At 40.9% G+C, this 16,107-nt stretch overlaps 1 protein-coding gene across 2 annotated transcripts in view; it reads right to left on the bottom strand.

Moving 5' to 3' along the window:
• Positions 1 to 13,735, bottom strand: part of gcgra (glucagon receptor a) — a 42,730-nt gene extending 28,995 nt beyond the window's left edge. For both annotated transcript variants that reach the window (XM_073493789.1, XM_073493790.1), the window contains exon 1: positions 13,453 to 13,735. The gene's annotated coding sequence lies outside the window, so the exon portion shown is untranslated. The remainder of the gene's footprint in view (positions 1 to 13,452) is intronic.
• Positions 13,736 to 16,107: the final 2,372 nt, after the last annotated feature.

Genomic DNA, 16,107 nt, shown 5'->3' with positions numbered 1-16,107 from the left:
TCTGACCTAGCTGCCCAGTTTGATGCGTTGGGGGTGAGAACGTGTTGTCAACACATTGTATGAACTACTTCTTTTCAAGAATTATCCAAACTGTGTGGAGGGATCCTTACAGATCACCGATGAGCTACATTCAACAGGGGAGGACTTCTGGTACACGTGCACTCCCGGTCAGAGCTTCAAATATTTGCAGATATTTGTCACTGAATCTCTTAAAATGGCATTGAAATGTGTAATTTTTGGACTATTCTTGGCAAACATGTTTTTTTTAGCAAGCCTGAAGCAATAGTTCCATATTTGTCAAAGACGTTTTGTACAAAGGTCTGATTAAGTCACTAAAACCAACACTAACCCTTGTGGGTGTTTCCTGTACTCTTGTGACAGCCCTCAGCTGGGAGTGTGAGCGTGTTACATGTGGATGGAGGTCAATGTCTCCCGCTGTGTACACAGCATTTTGAGTCCAGCCCCTTCGGGTCAGAGACACACTGACATCAGCAGTCTCTTCGGTGACGCAAGAGGACATGTTGTTTTTCAACTCAGACTAACAATCAGCGCCACTGAAGGCTCTAGAGAAAGCCTGCATTCACTGGAAGGTAACAGACGAAAACGCTCGCCTGGAAGATATTAGTCTGAGTCTGCAGTTTAGACAGCACAAACAGCACACAGCACGGCAGCTGTGTTGACTACTGCAATCAGTTACAAATGCCAGAGAATAAAAGTAAAAAAACATGTTGAAGTTTTGAAGTACCAGCATTTTGTGTACGACCTACTGTGTATAAATAAATGGAAATTTTGGGAGGTATGCTTTTGGGAGAGTTCAGCTGAGTTCATAAACGGTCACGGCGGGCTCCAGGGCACACTTTGGCCCAAAACTGCGCCGTTAGTCAGTTCGGAGTTGGACCATACCGTTCGGTTATTGAGAGCACCACACTCTCCTGACAGCAGCGCGCAATATGGGCACTCTGTCTGAGGAGACGGAGCAGCAGAGCGCCAAGAGCAGTCAGCGTATCATGAACTGCTGAAATCGCACTCCTAGCTAAACGTAGCAATTATGTGAACTGATGAATGAATTAACGGAAACTATTCAACACACCTGTGCAGAGAAGAGTGAGCTCTTTGTGTGTGTGACGTTAGCTAGCTGCTATCTAGAAGCCTGCTTTTATAAAAACTTATTTTCATGGGCATGTTGTTACAGTAGTAACGTTGTCATTCGCCCTCACCTTGACAAGCTCTTGCACGCGCTATATTTTATATCATATTCCTATTGATCCAAAATTTCATACTGGGTTTACGAGTGCATCCTTACTGTGCATGAAAAGACTGAAACCACGCTCATGTGCAGTTGGTGAATTGAGCTGGGAGTCGCCATCCCTCTCCGTCCCCCCTGAGATCACTAAAAGGCAGAACAGAACCTATCACTGATAAATTATTGATCATGTTTTCGAAAGAAGCGTTTCTATTTTTGCCTTCACGACACTTGACGACCAGAAAAACTCACAGACCGATTGCATGCGTTATAAATCACTGACATCCAATCCGTTTATTGCGTTTAGCATTGTGATTCAAGTCAAACATAAACACACAGACGAGAGACGAGTCGGGGGAAAAGAATGGACTCCATGTTCATTACTCCCACCGTTACTTCAAAAATCTCATATCCGAGACCGTGGCGATTATCAACAGCAGCAATGTGATGCGCCGCTACGACACAGCACAGAGTGTGTTTTCAGCACACATGCCCACTGAAACCCAAACTCAGGGCACAGGAAATAAAATATTTTATCACAATGAATCATAACACAAGTAAGAAGTTATGATGTTCTGGACTTTTGCTTTGAGACTTTTCCCTGATTTGCTGTTCTGTCAGTTTCATCCTCATCAGCACATCTAAAGCTCACTGATTACCACATTATACTCTGTTTGGTAAATTCATATAAAATAATATTTTGCTGTTGAGTGCCAAAAAAAGGGCAACAACCTAACATAACCCCGATGAAACTTTATTCTTCTTTGTGCTGAACTAAGCTAAGCTAATGCAATGCCCAAGGTGGCTTCATATACACACAATTTTTAACAAATTGCACACTGCTCATATTAAAAATTATTAAAAAATAATGAAAAGCAGACTGTGTATATGAAGCTATTATCTTCAGCATTGCGTGAGCTTTTCGGCGCCATTGAATGTTTCCTGGGAGGATATGTGCCACATAAGAGCAAAAAACATCATTTTACACTCGGTTTTTAGCTGAATTAAGCAAAAGAGATGCTGGTGATTTTTTTTTTAAACAGATCCAGGTCAGCTGTTTCACTGTTTCCTGTCTTTGTGCTGAGTTGCATCAATCTGCTCATCAAACCTTCAATAAGAGAGAGAATAAATACATTTCCCCTCGACTTTTCCTTTGAGATTGTTAAAGGAGTTTCATTAAAAGTATCATATGACTGTTGTTCTTTATTTGATGAGAAGTAACGCGTTGTGCTCTTCTATGCATCAATTAAACAAAAGGTTTTTCTTCCACGTGCACATGTACGTACGTCCTATATATTCTTAATATGAAGTTATCACACAGGATCATGGATACACGCTTCAGAAAAGACACTTTGTTCTTTATCCCCCAGAAGTGGGAATAATCTCGCCTCCTGTGGATACTGTATTTCGCTGTAGCTCATCACACATGAACTGCATCACAATTCACACACGTTACTCCTGTGACTGTGCACAGGCCTCCTAAAGCTGGAGGAAAAGTGAGCCAAGACTCCCTCTGTGGTTGCATCGATTTTAAATGTTATTCTGGCACATTTTCTGCTTGAGGTCAACAAGCCAAATGATGATCTACAGCTCTGTTGGATCCAAAACCGACAAGAAAATACTCTAAAGTCATGATCCATTTCACGAGCAGTGGTTTAGTGGACGGGGGGTTTGGCCTCGACAGATGTTAAGGAGGTGTTAAAAAGTGAACAAGACATAAACTAAAACAGTTGTTTATTCTGCTGGGTGGCTGAGATGACCATTTCTAAGGCTCATAAATCCCTCTTTACACTTCTGTGTGAAACCTTTAGCTAGTGTCTGATTTTTTAAAATGCAATCAGCACCAAAACAGTTTAACAAATGTTTCCTTTCTCATTTAAAATGTACATTAGCAGCAGCTCATTTGGTTTTTTCTCTTCACTTCTATGACCGGAAGCATTTTTCCCGGGCTGTGTTTGTCTCGTGAGAAGCTCGTTGACAGAAAAACCACAGTTGGATGGAAACACAACAACATATAGATGCCTGGGGACATAAAATCTGTTTATTCTGAAACAATGAGCTTTATCTACCATTTTAGATTCATCCATTATCAATTCCTTGTTTTGCTTTTTACTTTTCTATGTATGTTTATTATCCTGTTTTGGAAGCCTTTGCTTTAAGAGTATTATTTTATGTATTTGATGCAGGATTTAGAGACTAAAGCACGTTTTAGTCGGACTTGTCTTCACATTCATGTAATCCTTTCGCTCTAAAATGAGCAGTGCACCAGAAATTTACAGATCATTTGTTTGTGGCTGGAGAAAAAAGGGGGCCATGTGGACGACGTGCGATCCAAAGCCCATGGCAGGGGCACGGTTGTGACAGTTTCCAGTTGAGCTGCTGTCAAGCTAGTGACTTTTGTTTGTGCTCTGTAGTGTGATAATAGGCCGTGTTGGGGAGCAAAACGAGCTACACTTGACCCTCGACCCACACACGTTGCGAGGGAGGAGGGGGGTATTTTTAGTTCCTCGCCAATGTGGATCTGAACAAACAGAAAATGGCTCAATACTGTTACCTCCCCCAGGGTTTACAAAGCAGTTCAGAGAAAAGCAAAACCTTGTTGTGTTCTTTTATCTTTTCAAACCGTTCGCCGCACCTCTGCTGTTATTGATTCTCCTGCGATAAATCTTTTTGTTCCAGTCTCCACCCTACATGGAAATGTCTCTGTGTGCACTGAAGAGGAATTCACTTGATTCCACCGGACCTCAGGTTAACTCCCCCGCCGAGCGAGCCGCGAGCCAGAACGTGAACTCAACTGCCACCTTTCAAGCCCTCGAATCTGTTCGGCAGCTCGACACGAGTGACCCCTCGGTCGGCCACGTACACATGGCCCCCTTGTTCAGTCAACACTGGAGCGTGTAGGTTGGTCATTAGTGTGTAATCGTATAAGCCGCATTGAGCCTGATTGTGTGATTCATCTCAGGGCGAGATGAAGTGAAGTGTTTCCATCATCGCAACCCACTGGCTTCTCTCAGGCCAACATGACTTATCTGAGTCCTCAGAGATAATTCCAGTCATGACCTCCTGAGTATGAGGCCACATATCTCAGCCCGTCTCCAATCCCAGGTTCTGATTAAATTTAATGGGCAGGTTGATTGTCTGTAGAGCGCTACGTACCAGAAACCCTAAAAGTAAGTCCTAACATGTGGGAGCGAGCGATAAATTATCATCGATCCACATCTGTTGAGCTCAGATATCAAAGACTCTTACTCCCAAACCTTGTTCAATTTATAAAATCAAAGGTGTTGACAGGTAAATGAGACTTTAGGCAAAATTTATAACTTCAAAAAAATCTGGTTTTGCCAATATTGGAGCACGACATCCTAATCCCTGCAATAAAGAGTCTTTCTTATCAGCTCGTATGTTCAATCAAATTGAAATTAAAAGAAATCTGTCTGAGGCAGTGGATTTTTTATTATGACTGACAATGTCCTACTGTAATTTGATGGGTGTAATGTCTGTAGGCGGGCGCTAAAAATAGTTCATAAACTCACTGCAGTTAAAGTAGCCACACGGTCGTCTAACCAGCTGGAGGGACGACACTGATTTTTTTGCCTTTAATACAGTCTGGTGCCACCAAACGGTGTACGAATATCACATCAAAGTAATTCAATTTTTTTTTTCCTTTTTGCACATCATTTCACGCCACTTAGTCTCTGCTGACTGATGAAATGCCCAGGGATGTAAATAACGACGAAGTCTGGGGGGTGAGGCCACTCGATACGGTAAATAAAATAATCATTTTGCGATATTTTGGCAGATATTGTGATTGTGATATGAGTCACAATTGGTAGGAATGATTCATTTTCCCTGAAAATAAATATTAAAATCATGATGATGTGACATTCGTTGGGGTTTGTACGAAACACACGTTTTCTTGAGGTTGGCGAACACAAGAAAGTCAGCATTTTAACTTATATAACGTACTTAATTTATGTCACAGACGAAACATCAATTAACTAACGTCCGTAACTTAACTGACTCAACTAACTTAGGCTCACTTTTTTTAAACTAAAGCATGATCTTTTCCTGATCTTACCAAGTAGTTTGGGTGCCTGAACCTTACAGCAACCATTTCACGACATTAACCACATTTTTGTTACCATGATGACAAAGGTCACCTGGCTACTGTTACCATGCTGATGAAGGTAACCTGACCATGGTCACCTCCTGCACATCCAAAACCCATAAAATGTTACAGTTAAGTCTAGTGTGAATTGTTGCTAATATTTGTAAGCTAGGCCACTGACCCATCGCTGTGGCTCCTCCTAAATATTTAATGCTGTGATAGGACAGATGTCTTTCATTCCTGATGGTATGTACCGACAGCTTTGTGAGCTTGTTGACGCTCTTAGACTTGATGAGATCATCATGTGCTTCAGTCAGTAGTGGCAGCTCATTTCCCAGCAATGCCCTCACATGTCTTTCTAACACTGGCATGGTAAACACCTACAGGGTCTGAATCATGGACGCTGTTTCCACAAAAACGTCCAACAGCAGTTTTTATCCTCTTGTGAAAAATGGAAAATTATGCAAAAGTAGCTCCACTAACATTTTAGTTTATACAAAACAAATTTTATTTGACTTTTGGCATTTGATTTTATAATTGTTTCAACAGAAATCCATTCTCTGTACCGACCGTTTCATTATGAATAATCAGGACTTCAAGGTCCTTCTTTGAAGGAGTGATTTCAAAAAAGCGATTATTAATGACATTTGCAGTGAGCAGGTATTTATTAAGTACTGGATAAATTAATCTCTCTCTACTTCACTTAACAGCGCCTTTGAAACTCCCACACACAGGGACACTGTAATCTTTAAACTATTCGTTGTGGGACTTTCTTGAACTTATTAGGCAAAAACAGGATTTAAGTGTTTTGATGTCTGGCTGATAACCAAAGCGAAGAAATGTGGTGACTCTTCGTGCTGCGAGGCTGAAATAGCAGAGCTCTCACATAACCGAGAGTTAAATGATGCTTTGGGTTCATTTACGATATTAGAATAGGTTTAAGTTAAAAAAGGATGACGCCATGTTTTCTGACTGTGGCAAGACACACACTCACTGAAACACAAATATCTAAAAAAGCAACTCCAAAACCACTTTCAACAGCTTGAAGCTGAAGTGCTGATTCCTTCTGACCGCCCGCTGCAGAAACAATTCAGCCTGCCCACCGTGAGGGGATGTACGTCTCTTTTGGCATGTCAGATTGATTAATCTTGTAGTTTTCCAGCAGCACAGGCCGGGAACATCAAAACAATGTCTGCATTCGTTCACGGGGGCAGGAAGGTAAGCTGCTGGCAGCCGCTCCGGCCACAGTAAGTGATGGAATGTGCTTCGCTTCGTATCAGATTCTGGTCCTGGTACCGAGCGGAGAAAACACGGAGGACAGGCAACAGATGCTACCCAGAGATCAGAGAGCCACATCAGGACACCGCTCTGATGGGCTGAGAAGGAAGTTGTTTAATCAGTGAAGACAATCAGCTCTATGTGAAGTAGGAAGGAACGTTGACATGTTTGGCTTCATGTGTGATGTATAAATACATCCTTCATGTTGGCATGGATGTCAAGCAATACAACCACGAGAGGGCGCTGCTCAGAGTCAAGGCTCAGTCCGTATCTGTGTGCATATCTAACGCTGAGCATAAATGAGCCTTAACTGTTGGCAATGTGTGTTTCTGCAAACCACAGATAAGTCAAAACTTCATTATGTTGCAACTTTACATGTCTTTATGTTACATTTTCACTTTTATGTTGTGACGATGCTGCGTTCAGGGTCTGGTTAGGTTTAGACACAAAAAAACCTCTCAGTTATGGTTCGGATAAGATCATGTTTTGGCTTCCCTAGTTCTGTCGCCACAAAGACTGCTGAAGATTTTCCAGATGTCTGGTCAAAAATATCTGGTTTTGTTGCCACTAACACGGCTGGGAAATGTCCCAACCTCTCGTTAAAAATATCCAGTGGTTTCAAGACTGTAAATGTTGAGACGCCGTCTCTTGGCAGCAGCCTCGTCTCGGTCACGATCTCGTATTGATATGATACGTATGAAATTTAACGTATCCTTGGTTTGCAGAAACACACAACAACGTACAATTTATTCATGCAGCTGGATGTATCTCAATAAAAGCATCCAGTCGCCCATCCTCCATTTCCACAAGCAGTTTTCTGTCACTGTAACAGGTCTATCTGTTTATTGTTCTATCAAAGACGTGGGTAATTTGATTTTCCTCTTCAGGTGTCATTAAGGAACTGACAGTTTCTCTGCTACTGGCACACGGTGAGGTGCACTTGAGAAGATTTAATAAAGTCTTCAAATTATCCGTTTAACCCGGCACGTGCCTGAAAGTTGGACAGCAGAATTGAGGCTCGAAGCAACATGGGAGTCGATGTCTATTCAATAAGCAGTAGATGTTTCCTGCCGCTAACAGGAAGGGATTGCTTCTGATGCTTCCTGTTCAGTCGTGTATAAACACTTTGTATCTGTACATATAGATTATGTGTGTGTGCACCGAACATGTGTGATTGTATGAGAGAGGAAGGGAGAGGTTGCACGTTTTATATACTGGTGTGTGTTCTGTACGTGGCCGCGAAAAATGCCTTTGTCTTTGGTCATGAAATTGTTTTTAGTTCTGCTATAACGTTTATTTTCATTGTCAATTAATCTGTTGATTATTTTTTCACATAACCATTTAGTTGTTGTCTTTAAATTGTCAGGAAATGGTATGAAAATGACGACCTCAAATGACTCCCAGAGGTATTCAGTTTACTGTCAAAGGAGGAAAGAAACCAGAAAATATTCACATTTAAGAAGCTGGAATTTGATCGATTAATCCTTGCAGCTCTAGTTTTTTCATTTCTTTATACTTTTTGGAGAAACAAGAGTGAATAAAGCCAGTTTGAGACTTGTTCCTAAAGTCAACGTTGAGACTTAAATGGGAATATCCTTCCTCAGCTTGTTTGTCTGTACTCATGTACCAATGACTGTGTACACATGTGTGTTTGTATATAAGGTTTTATGAGCTGGACGGCACACAGGGCTAAGTGGAGCCCGGCGGCTGTGTAGAGACAGACCCTTACAATCCAGAGTGACAGCTCTTTGTAGTGGGAGCTATTCTTAGCCCTCCTGCGTCCATCGCGGGGGTCCGTTTATATATCGGAGCCCGTCGAGCCTCACGCAGGGCGGCCGTGTCACTTGATGGGCGCTGACACCGACACTCCTCCTCACACCTGTCCTCCGCGCCACCACAGGCCGACGTCCGTCCAGCAGAGGATTATCTCCCTTTAGTTCTGCCTCTTCTGTTTGCTCACTCGCTCTGTGTTTTTCTACCTCTGCGTCTCTCTCTTTGCCTTTCTGTAACTCTCAGCTCTTTTTCTCTGCACTACAAAGAAAAGTAGACGGGAGCGCAGCAGGAAATAAGCCACTCTGTTTCTCTCGAGTTCTCATCCATCCCGCTTTCTCTCTCTTGCTTTCATCTCGTTGGATGGCTCATACTCAGGAAACCACAAAAGGCAGAGATTTTATTAGCGTTGTCCTCTTTCTTCCTCTCTCAAGCAGCTAATCTTTGTTTCGTTCACCTCTCTTTGACCTCAATTCTGTAGCGTGCCGGTTCTGTACTGAACTTTACCATCACGGAGCGACCTAATGTGTTTTCAAGCCTTAGATGAAAAGGTTTCTTTCCTCTTTGCAGTGTTTATATACTTGACAGTCAATCCTGAAAACGCTCATCAAAAAGGTCAAAGCAATTGGTGTCAAATTCAATACGCTGCGTCTAACCGTGGCCATCGACTGTGAAGATGTTCTGTACGCTCGAGTCAAGAGACTCAGCTGATCTCTGCGATGTGTCGTCCTCGTCTTTCACACCGTTTCTCCAACAGACACAGTTAGTACGGAGGCCTGAAGCTGCCAAAATCAAAACAAGTAAATGAATATTCCATTAAAATAAACCAAAGATAATATTAAAAATGAAACTTTTTCCATTTCATTTTATAATTTGTCCATTTTTAATTTATTTCCAGAAATATTTATGTATTTATTTCTGTTACTTCCCCTTTGAATTTTCACAGATTACTTATTTATTTCTCTATTTTCATATTTTATATTTCTTTATGCATTTCTGCTTCATCATGCAGTTCAGTGCATAGTGTTCAATGGGGCTTATTTCCTTATTTTAATTTAGATTCTGGTAGTTTCAGTACTCGATAGTTACACAGACAGAAAGCTAAATGTTTACAGCTGAAAGTAGTTCAGTCTGACTGGTTTGGGAGAGCACACACGGGTCTTTTTTCTCATCCATAATTAATACTCCCTTTGCAAAAAGATACATAAATAGTTACATTAAACACTCAGTTGGTTTATAAAGGTGCACTTTGGTTTAAATAGGACAAACAATCAAACAATTGACATTTTGTCAATCAAACAAAACTATTTTGATAATCGAAAAATCAGTTTGAGTCATTTTTGAAGGAAGAAAAGTCCAAAGTCTCTGACTTCAGCTTCTTAAATGTGAATATTTTCTGGTTTTGGGAAACCCTATTTTGGGCTTTGGGAAAACCTTGTTGGCATTTTCCACCATTTTCTCAGATTTTACAGACCAAACAATTAATCGATTAATCAAGAAAATAATCATCAGATTAATTGGCAATGGAAATCTGAACAGTCCGAACCCTTTTAACAAGGTTAAACAAAGTTCAGCCACCCTCACCACCTCAATAACTAAGTTGCAAAAGCTGTTTTTCTTTAAAAAAGATCTACTTTCACTTGACTCCATCATAAATCACTTTATTCCAAGATGTGTTTTAAGTTTAAGAATCTGTCCTGAAGGTTGAACATCAGACTAAACAACTTACGTAACAAATTAAGACAGTTTGACTCTGATGAATAGCCGCTTCTTGCCTCGTCATCATGTACTACACATTCAAATCAACTGTGACCACCTGTCACCTCAGCTGAGGTGACAACATGTAAATGTTAATCTTGTTTTGAGACCACAAAGCCTCATCGCGGCAGAACACAAATCCACAACACAGCATTACATCTCAGAGGTGGTTTAGAGTGTGATCAAACATCGAAGGTGACGGATGTTTTCAGCGAGAATAGAGAAGCACCATCCTCCTGCACACTCACGCCTTAATGACAAAGTGCAACTACACGCATCACACTGTATAATACAGATGCTGTTTGCGCTCAAGGCACAAAATTACACAGGCGGAGAGGACGCAGAGTGGAGTCATTTGAATATCAATGTTTCTTTTCTCACATGAACTCTGCTTATCCAAAGCTAATAGAGCCATGAAACAGTGGAGCAGCCCTTCTTTGACAGACCTCGGGGAAACTGGAGCCGAACAGTCTCAGATGCGCTGACATACTGGACTCTGGGGGGGCGAAAAGATCAGAAAGCACTCTCTGCTTTTAGATTGAGCCCCTTGAGGCCAGATCACAGTAGCTGGTGAGGTTTTTTGAATGCACAATGTGCTGCATGCATAAGAGAATCAAATATATATGTAACCTGTTAATAAAAGCAACCCAGCAACCCCTGTATTATCATTCAGCATTATCATCCACATACATAATGGAGCTGGTGCCTGGGATAAGTTCGCCCTGCCGATTGTAGTAGCACTCAGAGGAGCTATAAGCGTCACAAAACTGCTCCAATATGTATTTTGTATGCGTTGGAGCACCTGCGCCACCCGCTAATGTTTGCAAATTACCACTAAAGACAACATACAGCGAAGGCATCACTCGTTCATAGCGTCCACCTGTATGCGTCAACAAGAAAGCTCTTATATCGCCGCACAGATGTGTTGTGGTGGTAACGAATGTGTTTGTTTAGTTGTGTGACAGCAGTGCATACAGTGTATATGAGCCACAGTGTGTACAGTGGGATAAAGGATGCACATGGGACCGAGAGCCCACATGTTGTTCTCTCACCAGCGTGATGCCGCCCAAGTAGCTCTAATTAGGATCAAAATCTGTCCTGAACAATTACCTCTCCTAACAATTAAGTTCTCATGTATTCAGTGTTACAGTGTACACAGACAGGCACTAATGTGTTTGTTCTGTCTGGAACAAGATGAGAAACGTTTTTTCTAGCACAGGATAATTTGCCTTAAAATAGCAATGTTCTTGTAAAAATGTAAATATAAATGTATGAATAAAAAATGTACACATGCATGTTGTTTATTTGATTAAAGGCTTCAGCTTGTCCTCTGTTGTTTTCAGGCTTGAATATGTTTAATAATTCTGTTAATAGATGCACAATGAGGGCAGAATAACTCAGTTATTCAAAACAAGGTCTGGTCCTACAATTAAGGCTCCACAACATGGACCAAATGTAACATATACTGCGATTGTGATTCACGATTAGAGGGAGTGATCATTTTTGCATCATGAAATTCATTTTCTCTAAAAAACACAACTAAAGTCATGATGATGAGACATTTGTTTGGAGTTTTCTGACATCTGGAGAACAAGATTTGCAGGTCAGGACTACAGTATTTGTACTTGCAGGCTGTTTCCTCACACATTTTACTTTTTCAAAATATTACAGTGTCTATTTTTCAATAATATTTCAATCAATTGTGCAGCCTAATCTACAGTCATAATGTAGGTTTACAACGTCCATTAGTTTTTCGTCTGAAGTCTTGGACCTCTGGTCTGTAGAGACCTCATCATACAGTTTTGTTTTTGTTTTGCGTTCACTGATTTACACAAACACAAACAATGCAGATTAATTTACTCATGAGCAACACAGTATGTGATGGAGAGGTGAAAAACTCTCAGAGGGGCTTGATCTGAACACTTTTCACTGCAATTTAAAGAAACACATTGCACGAGAATGCAATCCAAACACACAACAATTAACAGCTTTAAAATTACATAAATAACTTTGGGGAAATCTCCCCTCTAATCAAAACATGTCATCATATTTGTGGTAGAGCCCGACTGCTACTGTAACTTTTAAGTCAATGCTGATACCGATACTGTGGAGCAAAGCAAATTCAATATCAATATATCGGCGGATAGTCTTAAATATGCAGAATAAATACATAACATTAATTTTAAATGATCCTTCAAATGTGGTTAGCAAACACAGGATATGTATCCTCCTCTGTGGCTCTTCCCGAGGTTTCTTCCATCTCGTTTTTATTACATCACAGACGGGACACACATCGTTTTTTAGTGAAAATCAAAGGATCTTAAATACGTCTTCCAGCAAAAATAAAGATCGCTGTGAAGATATTCAATCTCAATTCACGATTATACCAATAATGGGAATTATTCACGATCCACTTATCGACTTATCGAGTGTTTTTTATCACAATCTGCAACAATATCTTGTATTGTCTCATCCCTAGCAGTGAGATATTTAAAAAACTTTCAAACTTTATCATCCTAAATGACATCGTAGCGCTGAAACAGTAAACTTCAAAGAGGATTTAATAACTACGAGCTACCCAAAGCATATTTTTCTGCATTATATTCTACAAGACAGAGAGAAAAAATCATATTGGACAACATATACACAGATACCGATATATATCTGTGATGGACTGATATGTCAGTCGGACTCGATAAGTGTTGCTGCATTGTCCCCATGCAGCCTAATTCATGTGTGCTCATACTTAAGCAAATACATGATTGTGCAATAAGCAGGGTGTCTGCAGACAGATGTGTGTCTGCAGACAGATGTGTGCCTGCAGACAGATGTGTGTCTGCACTTTTTGTTGAATAAGAAGAATCAAATTATGCAGCAATGACAGCAAACTGTGTGTCAGAGCCACATAATGACAACATGACTTTATACAACACTGCACCGCTGCTCGGTCACATTTTACCTTGACATCCACTTAACTAAAGCACACAGAGCGGGAGGCAGAGCGAGGGCAGATTCCAGATAGAGGATGGTTCAGATAAGGAGGCATTTGAACAGGAGCGATAAGTGAAACTAACCTGCAGCTGCTGGAGTCCTGATTCCAGAAATTAAAACAGTGACTTCAAGTGAATCACAAGCCCTGAACAATGAGCATGAACGCGTCTGCTGCTCTCTGTAATGAGTTTGTGAGTCCACTGACAACATGTACAATCTCCCCTGATGTGAGACATTTTCAGTTCCCCTGACGCACATGTGGAAATCTCATCAAAGTGAGTGAAATAAAGAGGAAATTAATTACCGCTGACAGCCCGGGATTCCTCTTATTTCCCCCTGTAGTCCTGTAGTTCACCGCTGCTCATCTTCTGAGCAGCAGCAGCTGGCTGGCGGACAGTATTTCCTCTCAGTTCAAGTGGCTCAGCTGCTGTAAATCCAACTTTCAACCATAAATCACCGCCTGTTTGCTTCAGTTTCGGAGAGAAAGTCCTCGGTTCTCTGGTGTTGAATCAAATCAAAAGGGTTAAAAGCAGGAAATGTAGTCACACAAAAAAAAAAAAAGTAAAGTAGAAGGTTGAGCTCTGTGGTTGTAGTTGTTGGCACCGTGGCTGAGTGAGAGCGAGCTGCTAAATTGCGCTCCTTTAACAGGGAGAGGGTGTGCGCGCGCGCGTGTGTTTGTGCGTGCGTGCGTGTGTGTGTGTGTTCGCTGACTGGACTTATGGTTTTAATATTGTGTGTGTGTTTCTTTTCGTGGCGAGGGATCAATAAATATGTTCATTAATAAGATGCACAACACTCATTAAAGGGTAACTTCACCAATTTTAAACATTAAAGAGGTCATATTGTGCTTTTTTTTTTTTTTTTTGCCTTTTCTTTATTGTGTTATGAAGCGTTTTGTTGTGCATGTTAAAGGTCTGCAGAGTGAAATACACTGCTCCTGCACTGCCTGAAACGCCTGGTTTGGAGTCGAGCCTTTACTCCCGTAACTTATGTGTGTCACTATGTAACAGCTGTTATATAAATATATATATTTATCTATATTATAAAATTATACACTCCAGTCCCGTCATAACCCGCCCTACTCTGCCTCTTATTGGCTACATCCTGCCCGTTGTGCAACATGTGCAACTCTCACCAAAGATTGAACGCAGGCGAGATGTCTCACTCCGTAGCTAAAACGGAGCGTTCAAGACGCAGTGTGAAAAGTGGTGCTGCAGTGATGCAGCATATGAGAAAAATAATGTGTTTTTTGAAAATTAAAGTATGTAAACCTTTTCTACCAGGACCCTCAAATACAAGTATGAACCTGACAATTAGCATAATATGACCTCTTTAATGTAAGTTTACAGGTCTTGAGGAGGACTACTGCGTATGTGTAAAGCGTATTTTAAGTTGCATTGTGGGTAATGTAGGCACCAGGTTTTGAAAAACAGTATAGCCTATAACACTGGTGATAGTGTCATACCACTGGTGGACTCGTTATGGACAGTTTAAAAACAAATTATCAAAATCGATACAGCTGAATCAGAGATGTCATCTTTTTTATTCCACAAATTCTTCTTCCTTTTCAAAACATCTAACTTCACTTAAGTTAGCTTAGCATCATGACTGGAAACAGCTAATCTGGCTCCGTCCAAAGGTGATAAAATCCACCTAGAATATAATGTCTAAAGCTCGTTATCATACATTTTGTGTGTAAATCTGTACAAAAACAGAAATGTAAACATGTGTTTTGCACCACTGGCAATTTCAGCCAACTGACCAAGTCGAATCTCTGCTGGAGCCCGTCAATGAGTAGATATCAGTCTCACTCAGTGAAGCAAATTCATGCACAAGAAGAGAAATGAAAAAGAAAGGGAAAGAATCTGAAGTTACGTTTTAAGCGGAGAATCCATCGCGTAAGAAGTGTGGACTGAGTTGTAATGCAAGGTCGGATGGATGTGTTCACAGAGGATTAGCTACTGAAAATGCATCGAATGCTGTCAGCGCTTTCAGGATTAATCGAGAGATCGTAGTTTTCCCATTATAGAGGCTCACAGTATATTAACACACACAGTCTGGGGAATCTCTTGGACCCCTTTGTGTAAGCAGCTAATCAATCACCTCGCCTTGCAGTGAATTTGAGCTGCATATCGCACTGTGAATAAAAATCCTTCCCATAACTTAAACTGTCTGGGGGCTGTGTGCAGTTGCAGTTAATCCCTGAACAAAACACTGTGCTTCTGCTTGCAAAATACACACACACGCACACACACATAAGGTTTTAACATGAACTTTGCCCATAAACAGAGTTGAACTTTATCCAAAATCAGGGTTCAAGGACCTCCTGAATGTGTCAATAAGCTCTGCAGAGCTGAAGCAATGATCTCCGGGACAGAATTCTCCCTGAAGTATAACGTTAAAAAAAACTATTCTGCCATTTGTGATAAATGTCCTATGATTTAATGCTTATAACACAGGAGAAGCTTGATGCATCCAAGGCAAGTCGTGTCAGTTTGACACCTTCTATCCTCTGACCTTTCAAATTCGAGGGAGGAAAAACTCCTCCAACAAATCTAGACTGGAAAAACAATGGAAAAACCTTCTGGAAGAGACACGGAGGAGGGATTTGTCTCCTAGGACAGACAGACATGCCAAACATGCCACAACACAGACCAACAAAATCACTAGTATTCAACGATAAAATATCTAATGCAAGCAGATGATAAAATAGACTGTCAATCCAGGAGGATCACACGATTCACATATCATTACATCACGCTTGTTGCATCTTAATTGTTGCCTCCCTCTTTCAGATTTTCTCTAGTTTGTTAAATAATCTTTTTTTTTGCTTTATCGTACCGATAAGAGAAGCTACTTATTTAAAATCAGGCATGTAACATCTGTTGTTGAAGATGCCCGTAAGAGATGGGAAGAGACGGCGAGCAGCTTCTGTGACTTTTGTCCTCTTTATGTGGAC

The sequence above is a fragment of the Pagrus major genome, chromosome 23 (genome assembly GCF_040436345.1).
Source record: "Pagrus major chromosome 23, Pma_NU_1.0".
NCBI lineage: Eukaryota > Metazoa > Chordata > Actinopteri > Spariformes > Sparidae > Pagrus > Pagrus major.
The sequence above is the reverse complement of the archived record's forward strand: the minus strand, read 5'-3'. Positions and strand labels throughout refer to the sequence as shown.